At 45.6% G+C, this 14,448-nt stretch overlaps 1 protein-coding gene and 1 pseudogene across 2 annotated transcripts in view; one reads left to right on the top strand and one right to left on the bottom strand.

The window, feature by feature from the left end:
* Positions 1–14,448, bottom strand: part of KCND2 (potassium voltage-gated channel subfamily D member 2) — an 802,199-nt gene that overhangs the window by 780,999 nt on the left and 6,752 nt on the right. The window lies entirely within an intron of this gene.
* LOC141087804 (uncharacterized) lies at positions 11,727–12,997 on the top strand (annotated as a pseudogene).

Genomic DNA, 14,448 nt, shown 5'->3' with positions numbered 1-14,448 from the left:
CATTTTCCAAGTAAAGGTAAAGAAACTGCACCCTGTTGTGTCCTTGCCTCCTTCCTGCAACATCCTCAGCACTGCTACATCTCTGTGCCATACACTGCACCCTCTTCCTAAACATTCCGCTACACTGCCCTGGGACCAACATCCCTACCTGTGGAGGGCTACAACATCATTGCTGCACTACACCATCTGTCCCAGAAGATCTGTCTGCAGCGTCGGCTTAACACCTACCTTGCCGAACACCACAGGTGGCGCCATGAATCACTTACAGTTGTGGCCAAAAGTATTGATACCCCTGCAATTCTGTCAGATAATACTCAGTTTCTTCCTGAAAATGATTGCAAACACATTCGTTGGTATTATTATCTTCATTTAATGTCTTAAATGAAAAAACAAGGGCTAGGCAAAGATACAGGTCAGAGACGCGTGCAGACAGCACGGCAAAGCCTAGTACGAAAGGTGCAAGAGCGCACGAAGTATCAGAGACAAGGCATAGAGTAGACAGGACCCTGCGCGTGCAAAGGACATGCCAGGGGCATAGTACAAGGCGAGGCCTGCGCGTACCGAGGGGCACGCCAGGGACAGAGCACAGAACGGAGGCCTGCGCGTGTAGACAGAGACGTCAGGGACAGGAACAGAGTCTAGCAGCGGAGCGTAGGCCTAAGCCCAGAGCCGGGCCAAGGGAGAACCTTGGGACTAGACAGGGCACAGAGCGAGGAACAAGGCAGAGCAAGGCTAGGTACGGAACAAGGCATAGCAAAAACAGGCAAGGCAGGGAACATAGAAAGTACTACAAGGCAAAGCAAGGCACGGACAAACACTAGACAAGACTCGAGACAAGAGACAGAATACGAGCACGGAGTGTGTGAAGAGACGCACGACAGAGCAGAGTGCAAGGGCACAGAATAGAGGGAGCAACCCCACAGACCAAGCGGCCATGCAGAGAAGCAACACAATACTAAAGCCCTGAGCATAGGAAGGGGCGGTCTGATATAGGGCATAGCACCACCACTTCCGGGTCAGGACCAGGGAAGAGCTTTCAGGTCAGATCCTATAGGATCACAGAGCGCAGTCACATGATCAGGATTCCAGACATGCAGGGATGATTGCTGAACCGGACAGTGCAGGATCCTAGAAAAGGTCACATGATCAGGGTTTCAGACATGCAGAGACGAATGCAGAACCAGCCTATGCTAGAACATAGGAAGGACACATGATCAGGGATTCTAGACATGACGAGATGATCACAGAAGGCAGAGCAGAAACGCAGGCATCCTGCAGCTCAACAGACATGAGGTGAGTGTGCACACTGCTCTAGGGAACATGCAGGATAGCAGACACGAGATGCACGTGGACACCGCTCCAGGGGTTCTTGAGGCAAAACAGACAAGGCAGACATGGCGGACATGACAGCAGGACAGTATACGGGACTATGCTCTTAACCTGCAGGAGGCACTGCAAGCCATAAAGCAGATGGATCCAGACAGTGTGCAGGACGGAGACAGACTGTTAAAGAAGCAGTTTATTGAAGGACTCCTATCCAGTACCCACAGAGCACAGCTGCGCATTATAGCCCTGCAAGAACCCTGACCTGGATTTTGCAGACTTCAAGGACAGGACTATCCGGGTGCTGCATAAACCAACTGTCAGCCGTCCAGCGCCCCCTAGGCGCCCAGTGATCACCTACCACCAGGAAGCAACATCTTGCCCTTCCATCCCTGTGGAGGCTGATGCACAGACTCTGGATAAAGATCCTACAGAAGAGCTGCGTCTTCAGGTCCAGGAGTTGACCAAAGGTATGGCTGCACTTACTAAAACCGTACAGTCCCTGCAGGTGTCCTCCAAGGAGAAGATCCAGCTTGCTTCCAGTCCAGAGGATGTCCCGTGGCTCCGGAAGAGGAGAACCCCGCCACTCCGAGGGAGGAACAACGATCGCTATGACCAGAACGGACGTCCCATCTGTTGTCACTGCCACAAGGCAGGCCACCTCGCAAGATTCTGTCCTTTAAACGCTTAACCCCTGGGGCAGAGGGCCAACCCCCAGGAGTAGGACCACAAGGCCCAAGGAACTGGCGAGCCAAGTATGTTGGAGGGAGACCGATCCTTCCAGTGATGATTGATGGCATCCCCATGAATGCTTTGCTGGACACTGGCTCCCAGGTGACCACTATGCCCTATATCCTCTACAAGCAGTATTGGGCTGACTCTGAACTCACTCGTGGCCCAAGTGATGAACTAACAGTAGTTGCCAGTAATGGTCAGTCTTTACCACAAGTGGGATGTAAAGAAGTTACTGTTAAAGTGGGGAGGGTGGAGTTAAAATCTTAAGGTCTGATAGTTGTGGATATTGATCGACAAGAATGTAATCCCATGATGACACTTGGTACAAATGTAAATGAAAATTGTCTTTCCGAGGTTATTGTCTTGTTGCAACAGGTGGCTGAGACTGCTGGTTCCAGTGAACAACGAGTCCTGCAGAAGGAGATCAAGGCCCTGATGCAAAGACAGCAGGTAGAACTCTCTGGCGGAGAAATTGGCAGTGTCAGAGTGAGTGATGCTTTCCCCATTGCAATACCCCCCAGATGTGAAATGCTGATTTGGTGTCGGGCAGCCATAGGCCTCAGAGGAAAAGATTACCAGGCAATGGTAGAACCAGTGTACTCTGATAGCAGGCCCACTGTCCTGACAGCCAGAGGGGTAGTTGATGTCCGTAAAGGGAGAATACCTGTACGCCTTTTGAATTGTGGGGAGGAGGAGGCCACAATACCTTGGTATGCCACAGTTGCTAAGCTGCTCACTGTCAGTAACAATGCAATGCAGACAGCAGAGCCCTTGGTCTCATCCGACCAGGTGGAGGACAATGGCTCTGTAAAGCAGCGGGAGGAGTGGTGTCAGCAACTGCAGGTGGGAACTGACTCCACCCCTTCATACCAAAAGAATGGGGTTTACAGAGTGACCCAGGAGTATGAGCGGGTATTCAGCAAACACCCTCTAGATTTTGGGAAGGCAAAAGGGGTTCAACATCATATCCCCACTAGAGATCATCCATCCATAAAAGAAAGGTACCGGCCTATACCCCCAACACAATACCAATGTGCCAAAGGTATGTTGAGAGAGATGAAGGAAGCAGGGGTTATCAGAGACAGTTGTAGCCCCTGGGCAGCTCCAATAGTTTTTGTAAAGAAAAAGGATGGTACCATGAGAATGTGTGTTGATTACAGAAAAATTAACAGCATTACACATAAGGATGCCTACCCATTACCCAGAATTGAGGAGTCATTAGCTGCACTTAAAACTGCTATTTTTCCACCTTAGATCGCACTAGTGGGTATTGGCAGGTTCCCGTGGCAGAGGCAGACAAGGAGAAAACAGTATTTACCACCCCAATGGGTCTCTGTGAGTTCAACTATATGCCATTCAGGCTCTGCACCGCCCCAGGAACATTTCAACGGCTGATGGAGTGCTGCCTGGGACACAAGAACTTCGAGACGGTACTGTTGTACCTTGATGATGTCATTGCTTTCTCCAAGACTTATGAAGACCATCTGAAGCACCTGGCTGAGGTGTTTGAAGCCTTGTCCAACTTTGGCCTGAAGGTGAAGCCTTCCAAATGCCACCTCCTAAAGCCCAAGGTACAGTACCTTGGTCATGTAGTGAGTGCAGAAGTTGTGGCACCAGATCCTGACAAGGTCACAGTCATCCGGGACTGGCCGAAGCCCAGCAACCTCGATGAGGTACGCCAATTTCTTGGGTTGGTAGGCTACTACCGAAGGTTCATCAAGGGCTTCACTGAAATAGCCACTCCTATGCAAAACCTTCTGGTGGGGCAGTCCAAGAAGGCCAAACAGAAAATTTCCACCTTTGAATGGACTGAGGAGTTGGAGAGATCCTTCACTCGACTGAAGATGGCTCTCACAGGGGATGAAGTTCTGGCCTACCCAGATTATGACAAACCATTTGTGTTGTATACTGATGCCAGCAACGTGGGACTTGGAGCAGTACTGTCACAGGTACAGAATGGCAAAGAAAGGGTGATCTCCTACGCCAGCAGGAAGCTTCATCCCACTGAAAGGAACCCTGACAACTACAGTTCCTTCAAGCTGGAGTTCCTCGCCATAGTCCGGGCTGTGACTGAAAGATTCAAGCATTACCTAGCTTCAGCCAAGTTTACCATCTTCACGGACATCAACCCGTTGACTCCCTTGGAAACTGCAAAACTAGGTGCACTGGAGCAGTGATGGATGGCTCGGCTGTCTAACTATGAGTTTACCATCAAGTACCGAGCAGGGAATAAGAATGCCAATGCTGATGCGCTGTCCAGAATGCCTAATCTGCCAGATGCAGGAGAAGACCCTGAGGCTCTTGAAGAAATAGAGTTACCTCCCTTCCACCAGCCAATTGCGGCCCAACGTGCTCAAGGAGTGATAAACAGGCGGTCTGGCTTGAAAGCGGTCACCCTAAATCCATTGCCCCATCACGATTGGGCAGAAACGCAGGATAGTGACCCTGCAGTCCACATGGTGAAGGAGCTACTGTCACAAGCTGACTCACGCCCAAAACCGGATGCCCCTGAAGAAACTCAGCAGTTGTGGAAGGAGAGAGGCCAGCTGTTCATCTATGAAGGAAAGCTGTGTCAGAGGAGTATCAATGCCCGCACTCATGAGTAGGTCTGGCAGGTGGTAGTCCCAAAGAGAGAGGCATCAATGGTCCTGAAAGCATACCACAATGGAGCTGGCCACTTTGGATGGAAGAAGTTGGAAGCCTTGCTCCGGGAGAGATTCTACTGGGCTGGTACGAGGAAAGCCATTGAAAAGTGGAGCCGAGAGTGTGGACAATGTAACCTGCACAGAAAGGATCGAAACAGCCAGAGAGCGCTACAGCCAATAATAACCAAACAGCCACTTGAGTTGGTCACCCTAGACCATGTGAAGCTGGTCCCAAGCCGCTCAGGCTACATCTATGCTCTTACCATCGTGGACCACTACTCAAGATTCCTGGTAGTTGTGCCTGTCAAAGATCAAACAGCCAGTACAGCAGCCAGAGCCTTTCAACAGCACTTCTGTAGACCACATGGATATCCTGAGCGAGTGCTTACAGATCAAGGTCCAGCTTTTGAGGCAGAAGTGTTCCAGGAATTCTGTAACTTGTACGGTTGCAAGAAGATCAGGACAACACCGTACCATCCACAGACCAATGGCATGTGTGAAAAGATGAAACAGGTGGTGATCAACCTGCTGAAGACCTTGCCTTTAGAAGAAAGGAATTTGTGACCAGAAAAGTTGCCAAATCTGGTAGACCTCTACAACCACATTCCTGTGAATTCCACCAACTGCACTCCAGCCTACCTAATGAGAGCGAGGCCTGGTAAACTGCCTATTGATTTGGATATGGGAGTCCTGACACCTGAAGTGACATCACCAGATGCTGACTGGGATACAGAGAGGCAGAAACAGTACAGAAGAGTACAAGAGTGTGTGGAAAAGAGTCTAGCTCAAGCAAGACAAAAACAATAGAGGAACTACAACCAAAATGCACCTGCAGTTCCCTTGTCACCAGGAGAACAAGTCCTCAAGAGGAAAAGAAGACTGCATAAATTAGATGACCAATGGGAAGCTGAACCCTACACCATTCTACCCTCAAATTTTGACAATACCAAGGTGTGCTGATATGAATGAGTCACCGAGGAGGAAAAAACAAAAAGCAAGCTAAGCCCAGAAAACCAGAGAGGTTGGTAACTAGCAGATTGCAGACCCCTGATCCTATCCACAACAATTAGCAGTAGCCGTGGAGCGTGCCTATGGTGGTCCTAGACACCTCGTCACGGCCGGAGAACTAAATAAGCCTAAAGAAAGGGAAAATCTAAACTGCCCCAGAGCAGACCCCAAAGCAATAGACAGCCCCCAACATGTATTGTCGGTGAAACAAAATGAAAACACAGACACAGGTAGAAAGATAGGCTGAGCAAACAATGGGGCCCTCGCTAACTAGAAAGGACAGGAAAGAAAAGCTGCTGTCTGCAATCACGCAAAAAACCCTGCCAAAAAGAATGTCCAATACGTCTGATAGAAAAAGGCCCTGAAGTCGCTAGACTTCAAATCACTATATCAGCACTCAGGTATATTCTGAAGACAGAGCAAAAAAAAATCAACTGATCAGAGACAAAAATGGGGATTCAGCCCAGTCCCAGCCAGGGCTGGCTGAACACAAAAACTAAGTAAACCAAACAAAAACTCATATGAACAATAGCAGAGAAAACTTAGCTTTAGGAAGGCAGGAACCAAACTGGAAACCAGGAGCCACAGTCAGGAAAAATCACCAGCAAGAAACTAGGGAGTCGGCTGCCTTAAATCCAATCAGAAACTCATGATGTCCAATCGCAGTCCTCTTCCTCAGGTGGCCGGTCTCTGCCATTTAGATCAGCTTCATTACCTCCCTTCACCAACAGAGGGAGTCCAGATAGAGAACTCACTACTCCTCTGTCAGCACAGCCAGCTCCATAACCCTCACCAGAAACCAGAGGCAAACCCGAAAATGAGCTCACAACAGTGTGCCTTATTAGTAAAGATGGAGGAGAAACCTCAGCAGCAGTATCAAGGGATCATTTGAAATTATGCCCTGACCAGTTAAGAGAAAGAATGAAAGAACAAAATAACATCCAACCCATAGAAGAAGAAAAGGTCAGCACTATACTTGGAGAATTCCCTGCCAATTGGACAAAAGTAAATGATGCCATAGTGGTGCCAGTGTTGACATTTACCCAACTGGTAGTACAAGAAGTGACTCATGAGAACTCTGAAAATCAGGAAGTTCAGGTAGCAGATGCCATGCCAGCAGTGGAGCCAGAGAACCCTCACCCTGCCAGTGGTGAATCTGTCATGCCCATGGCGAGACTAAGAGTCCATAGGAGAATACTACCCAGTTTACCCACACCAGAGTTACGCAGGTCTACCCGTACTACACAAGGTATACCGCCCATTAGATATCAAGTATAGACAAGTTTATGTGAATGTTGAAATTGTGTATATATGTAACTATTCTAAAAGCTTTGTGCCTACAGAGACTCTGTAAGAAGCCTTTTTGAAGTTCTTGTTTCATGTTTTGATGGACATTGGACCACAGGACTTGTGTGGTCAAAACCAACTTGTACATAGTTCACCATTTGCCCAGGAAAAGACCATGGACGTTGATGCATGGATTTATCATCACAGGACTGTTTTTGGAGCCTTTGGCTTTTGTAAATTTTTCATTTTTCTTAAATCTTGTAACCTTCCTATTGTTTACATGTTTATATGTTTTTCATGTTTTCCTTTTGAGTCCAGGAGTACTGACTTTCACTAGGGGGAATGTGGCGCCCCCAGGAGTATGGTCGCCACAGTGGCATTGCCTTCCTCCAGGGAGGGTGATGGCAGGCTTGGAGGCAATGAAGGGTCTCTCTAACAGTTAATCACTGCATGCAACACAGTTCCCACTCCAGGTCAGCAGAGGGAGCTCTGAACCCAGAACTGAGGGGAGGAGCTGTCTCTGGGGGCCAGGAAGGAGTGAGTCAGTTAGTGTGAGGAGGGCAAAGAGTGTGGACATGTGGAGAGAAGCTGGAGGTTGAGCTGATAGAGAGCTCCCTCCCAGTGATAGCGCATGATCTGGAGCCTGGTCTCCATGGTTGTATGGATACTGAAGGTTCTGCAACAGAAACCAGAGGAATAGGAAGCTGTAAATGCTCTATTCCCAACTAAGACCTGGAGGCACAACAGCGACGGGTGAGCCAAGAGAGATAGAGGGCTACAACTGTCTGCCATACGAGGTAGTTCTAAGAGAAGATAAGAAGGAGGAACTTCAGTGTAACACAGTACTGGATGTACCTCAAGCCTGCGCTAGAGAGGAGACTACACAACCCATCTGATAGAGAGATCCCTAAGTTGCTTCCAGGCTAGCCTGCTCCTGTGCCATCTGTAACCAGGACCCTGGACTGCGTTTGCCATGTAAAGGTAAAGAAACTGCACCCCGTTGTGTCCTTGCCTCCTTCCTGCAACATCCTCAGCACTGCTACATCTCTGTGCCAAACACTGCACCCTCTTCCTAAACATTCCGCTACACTGCCCTGGGACCAACATCCCTACCTGTGGAGGGCTACAACATCATTGCTGCACTACACCATCTGTCCCAGAGGATCTGTCTGCAGCGTCGGCTTAACACCTACCTTGCCGAACACCACAGGTGGCAGCACGAATCACTTATAAACTTTATTCCCAACTCAATCCCTTTTACATGGGCGCCCAGGGCCACGGACCGGGTCACCACTCCTGTGACAATCCCCTCTGAGAGGCCTGCCCGGTACTGAGTAACCCACAGCCCTGGGAGGGCGACCCACCTTGCTTCAATGTGGACATTTCATCTCTTGAATTTACAGACACGAACCCTAATGCTGTACTCCTGACACATGCTGATAACAAAAACTGAAACTTAATAAACACTAACTACCATGGCAACACAAACTGTGACCAAAGTCCTCTTGATCCAAAACATCACCTATTACATGCAAAAAAAAACACTTTATATATATCAAAACAACTGAGAAACTATAAAAGCCATTCTAAATCTTCATTTAAGGGTACATTTGTAATTGGATTGGATCCACAGAATAGGTGATAAATGTATGACTACTTGGAACATCTCCATTCTCAATATCGCTGGGGGTCCCAGCCATCAGGTTACCAGTGGTCATGCACATATTACCTATTCTAAGCGGGATAACCACTCTAAAGAATAAATGAATAAATTAAAAACTGTTTGATAAAAAGGGTATTTAAAGGGGCCTTTTGTGTCACAACAAAACATTAATTATTTAGGACCATTACCGGAGTTCAGAGGCTTTTATTTCCCAATACTACAATGGAGGCTGCTCTAACTGTTTTGATCCCAAGAACAGAATTGAAAACATCCAATTCCTCATTCACAGACCTTAGCGATCAGGGTGGACCCTAATAGCTAAGCCTGCATTGACCACCTTGGATTGTCAACCATCCAGAAATTCCAGGGCAATCCATAAATATGGGGCACTTTTTTGCGCTGTTCGCAAAAAGAGATTAAAAGCGTCGGTGATTTTTGTTTTAAGCTGAAAAAAACTACGCAGATTTTGACTGTAATCATCATCACTTTACAGGTTACAGTGCTTCATTAGAGAATTATGGTCTGTAGACATATATCAAACTTATAATCATAATGATTTATCATGATTTTCCAATCTGGAAGTAAACAAACCTGTTTGTCCATGATTATTTGATAAGCTGTCCAGAAAAAATAAAAAGTCAAGTTGGCAACTCTGAGACCTCCGTTACGGAAGGATGGAGAACTAAAGCAGCTAGTATAGCCCTCTGCCAAAACATTTTAGAAGTTAAGGAAACCCTTTAACTTACCGTTTATGCTAGATCTTCTACACAATAACAAAAATATGATGACATGAAGACATTCAATAAAGCTTTATATAAGAGAGTGGTCTTTGTGTCTCACGTTTGTACTACCCAGAATTGACGTTATCAGTAGGTTTTAGGCACATTGGTTTAGACACCTAAATCATGTAGAAAACAGATATAATGTTTGCAGTAAATGATCGTTACAAGGGCTGTAAATTACAGTACACTGTTCAGTTTCAGTACCGTGGACAGTTACTGTGATTACTTCAGTGCAATCTGTGATGCACTCACACAAAACATGCTCATGTTCATTACCTAATTACTTGAGCCCAATTAGCATATGTGACAGGTGTAAAGTCATGACATTACGGAAAAGTGCAATCAAATATTAGAAATCCTATAGAATATATACGCACGGTGGGTGCACATCTACTTATTATCTTAATGATACACAGTTGTTTTTTTAAAGAAACATCAGGTCCATAAATATTAGAGAAGGGACATCACTGTCATAGTAAGCAATTCACTGTATTTATTTGTGCAGTCAATACAATAAGGCTTTGTTAATAACTGTCCATAGCACTTAGGACAGCAGGAGTGACCAGTGGAATATATGAACTTCTAATAGGACATGTCAAGTTTCCATTACTTTTTCAGCAAGCCTATTCACCCATAATAATGTGCACTGGGGTCCAGCATAAAGGAGGCTACTCTGTGATTGACAAGGGCAGAATTTACTGCACCAGAAAACGTATATTGCTGACAGTGTGATGTGTTCCGTTATATCAGTTTCATTCTGTGAACACCCACTGGAATGAATAAAACCCTGTAGCCTCTGGAAGCCAATGATACCACTCAAGAATCAACTTGACATTTTAGTGGCTTGCAAAAGGGACTGCATAGTCATTAATCGAAACAGGTCAAAAAGTCAGGCATCGCTAGCAATTTTCTACGCACATTGGCTTCCAACATTTGTCCATTTGTTACTATGCAGAACAAGCCTGCAGACAGTATAAACTGAAAATCATATATTATATAGAGTCATTACAAACAGAGTGATGTATTTCAAGTGTTTATTTCTGTTAATGTTGATGATTGTGGCCTACAGCCAATGAAAACCCAAAAGTCATTATCTCAGTAAATTAAAATACTTTACAGTAACACCAGCTTGAAAAAATGATTTTAAAAGGGAATCTGTCACCCTTTTTTCGACTATTAACTGTCGGCACCGACATCAGGGGCTTGTCTACAGCATTCTGTAATGCTGTAGCTAAGTCCCCGATGTAACCTGAAAGATAAGAAAAACACGATAGATTATACTCACCCGGGGGGGCGGTCCAGTCCAGCGCCTCCCATCTTCATACGAGGCCGTCCTCATCTTTCCTTCCTGTCGTAGCTCCGGCGCAGGTGCACGGCTCTGCCCTGTTGAGGGCAGAGCAGAATACTGCAGTGCACAGGCGCAGCCATGACGGGAAGGAAAGAAGAGGACTGCATCTTATGAAGAAGGGAGGCGCCGGACCGGACCGCCCCCCCGGGTGAGTATAATCTAACGTATTTTTCTTATCTTTCAGGTTACATCGGGGGTTTATCTACAGCATTACAGAATGCTGTAGATAAGCCCCTGATGTCGGTGCCGGAAACTAAGTCGAAAAAAAGGGGTGACAGACTCCCTTTAAGATCAGAAATGTTGGCCTACTGAAATGTATGTTCAGTAAATGCACTCAATACTTGGTCGGGGCCTCGTTGGCATCAATTACTGCATCAATGCGGCGTGGCATGGAGGCGATCAGCCTGTGGCACTGCTGAGGTGTTATGGAAGCCCAAGTTTCTTTGATAGCAGCCTTCAGCTCATCTGCATTATTGGGTCTGGTGTCTCTCATCGTTTATTCCCAATGGATATTCTCTGTCAGTGTTGAGATGACCCCACTTATGACCTTTAATGCACCTCACATTGCGAACCTGAATACCGAAAGGTTGATCTCTGATATTCATATCATCTTTGGCGTACTTTTCCCGAGGAGCCATCTTCTGTCACTCGAAACTTTTTCTTTTGATTCTTTCTCAGCTCCTGGTGGGGCTTCATACATAAAGTTGAGTCCATTTTACACCTTTTCATCACCCAGCAGTAATCGGTTGTTCTAAGACTCTTGTTCTTTTACGTATTGTTGCATTGAATCTTCCTGCTTTTTCTTATCATATGATATTTTTCTGCTCATCCATCCATACCTTCTTTATGTTGGACATGGAGGCAGGATGGAAATCATTCTTACATATGAAGTTAGCAAACGATTTCCCCATGGTCACTAAGCGGCACCGGTGGAGATGACACCTCAGAAAAAGTACGCCAAAGATGATATGAATATCAGAGATCAACCTTAATTAAATGTCATAAGTGGGGTCACGTCAACACCGACAGAGAATGTCCATTTGGTCTATCAGGAATAAACGCAAGGTCAGTCACTGCAGACAGATCAGGGCCATCAATTCACCCCTCGGAGTTAATAGCGGAGATGAGAAACAGTGGGTTTGCACTGAAACAAAATGTACTGGGAAGAAACCTGACCGTAAATGATCTATCACAGGGATATGTTGTAAGTGAAGTCGAAAAAGATGACCCAGAAGTGGAGTTTTTAAAATCCTTATCTACAAAGCAAAAGCTTTTGAGAAAGCTAGATCGACTTGGAAAGAAAGAAAAGAAAAAGACAAGAAAAAGAAGACACAGAAGAAAAAAAGCAAACGGAAGCACAAAAAAAAGCAAAAGTAGCAGCAGTAGCTCCTCCAGTGACTCTTCTTCTAGCAGTGAAAGTGAATCTAGCAGCGAGGAGAAGAAACGTAGGAAAAAGTCCAAGGGTAAGAAGTCCTCCAAAGACTCTGGAGATGGCAGTAGTGACAGTGAAGATAAATCTCAGTCGAGAAGAAGCAAAATTTCAGAAGAGCTGTCCACTAGCTGCAGAAACAGTGAGGGTATGTGCACACGCTGCGGATTCCGCTGCGTTCCCGCAGCAGTTTTAGATGCGGTGTACAGTACCATTCAAATGAATGGTAACAAAAAAACGCTGTGTAGACGTTGCGGAAAAATCCGAACGGATTTGCTGCGGTTTTGAAACCGCAGAAAGTGACATGTCAATTCTTTCTGCGGAATCCGCAGCGGGTTCCTATCTCCACCATTGTGGAGATGGTGAATCCGCAGGACCAAACCGCAGGCAAAACCGCAGATAATCCGCAGGTCTTTTGACCTGCGGTTTTTGCAAAATCCGTGCGGATTAATCCGCGGCGGATTCCACAGCGTCTGCACACACCCTAAAGATTTCCAGAGGTCCAATGATCAGAAAGAAGAGCAGGAGCATCACAGAACACAGGAAGACCACCGAGGTCTGCAACTGGAGGAAAGAATAGAGAAGGGCCATATGCCTGAAAAATCCAGATCTGGCAGAAGCCCAAGCAATGAACGATCTGGAAGCTACCATCATAGAAGCAGAAATAACTACAGTGATAAAAGAGAATATGAGGATAGAAAAGATGTAGGTAGTATGGCTGACAAATTGATCAAAGAGATGATGCAAGTGATACCTGAAATGCCCTCTAGTCTCTGATTGGAGAACGCTGCCGAATGGACAGATGAGCCCCATTCATAAAAATATGTACACCTCCTAATAAATTTGGAGCATCTTCTAGCCCACCCTGGACCAAGAAAACTGCCCGACGTCTTGAATCTGTGGCCTAACACTATAGAACGCATAAGGGGACAGCAGTTCTATGTCAATGACTGTCATTATTAATTAGCAACAGAAATTCAAAGCCAGACCCATCGTTGGAAAAGTAATTTGCATTACGGAAACTAAAGGAAGAAGGAATACAAATGGCAGACATCTCAGAAATGGCACAGCGACACAAGGCATATAGAAGTGCCTCTGCATTATTCTTAATAAGAATATATGCTGCACTGTATAAGCAATAATACATTAGTGGTGTGCTGCTGTAAATATGTCCCTCAATATTGTTGTTCATGCTGCAAATCGCTGTTGTAGAGAAGAATGACAATGTGTAGAAATAGAAAATGTCCCAGAAAGTCTCACTGTGAAACATTTTTCTCGGGAAAATGTAATTGTGCATTTTTGGACAATTATTGAAAAATCTCAATTAATCTGGTCAACGATGTAGCTGCACATTCTGACATCTAAAAATTTTCAGGTTATGCTGAAGGTTTCTGTTGTGTGCAAGACTGTCTGTATATCGATTGTAGTCCTAGCTCACCATGCAAGCCCCTTATCCATAATGTAATAATAAAATACATTATGAATGATATGTCACTCCAACCCAATTATCAGTGACAAGCCTGAATATACACGTAATAGGGATATTACCTGTCGTCAGCAATTATTTTCCTGCACACAACAGCAATCTACCCATGATACAGACAAAAAATAGCACCTGGGTGAAGTAGCTGAGAAGACAGGTGCTGAAAAGAGGAAGAAGAAGAATGCAGGTATATGGCATACAATAGGGGTTTGATGTATGGATACAGACCTCAGTCTCTGTCTAGTGAGGCTTTAAGGCGAGCCTACAGAAAGGTTCATTAATCAGATACGTTTATGTTGTTCATATATTACTGAAGCTATTTGAATTAAACAGTTGTATACAATGGTTATCTGAGTTCTGTTCTCACTTCTTTATAACAACTAATGTAACATTGCATCCATCATGCCTTGATTTAGTGAAAGAAATGCATTCTGTACTGCCAAGTTGCCAGAAGACAATACACATCTTTCTGTACATGTTAATCACTCTAAGAATAGGTTTCCATATTTTACACTTCGCTTTAGATCTTCCTGCAGGCCAGTATCATACAGAAGACCGTAGACCCCCTTTCATAACTGCAACAGCTGCCCCTACATACTTCTAAGTAAGTGGACATAAAACATTTGTGCTGTATTGGACTATATTCTGTCTCCTGTAGCAGTGCATACCACTTTGCTGTCCCATTGTGTGGTTCCTGGAGTCACCCATTTTCTGGATTCTAACACCTTACATATGGATCCAAGAG

Source organism: Dendrobates tinctorius, unplaced genomic scaffold (genome assembly GCF_039654945.1).
Source record: "Dendrobates tinctorius isolate UK_male_01 unplaced genomic scaffold, ASM3965494v1 ptg000035l, whole genome shotgun sequence".
NCBI classification, from domain to species: domain Eukaryota; kingdom Metazoa; phylum Chordata; class Amphibia; order Anura; family Dendrobatidae; genus Dendrobates; species Dendrobates tinctorius.
The sequence above is the reverse complement of the archived record's forward strand: the minus strand, read 5'-3'. Positions and strand labels throughout refer to the sequence as shown.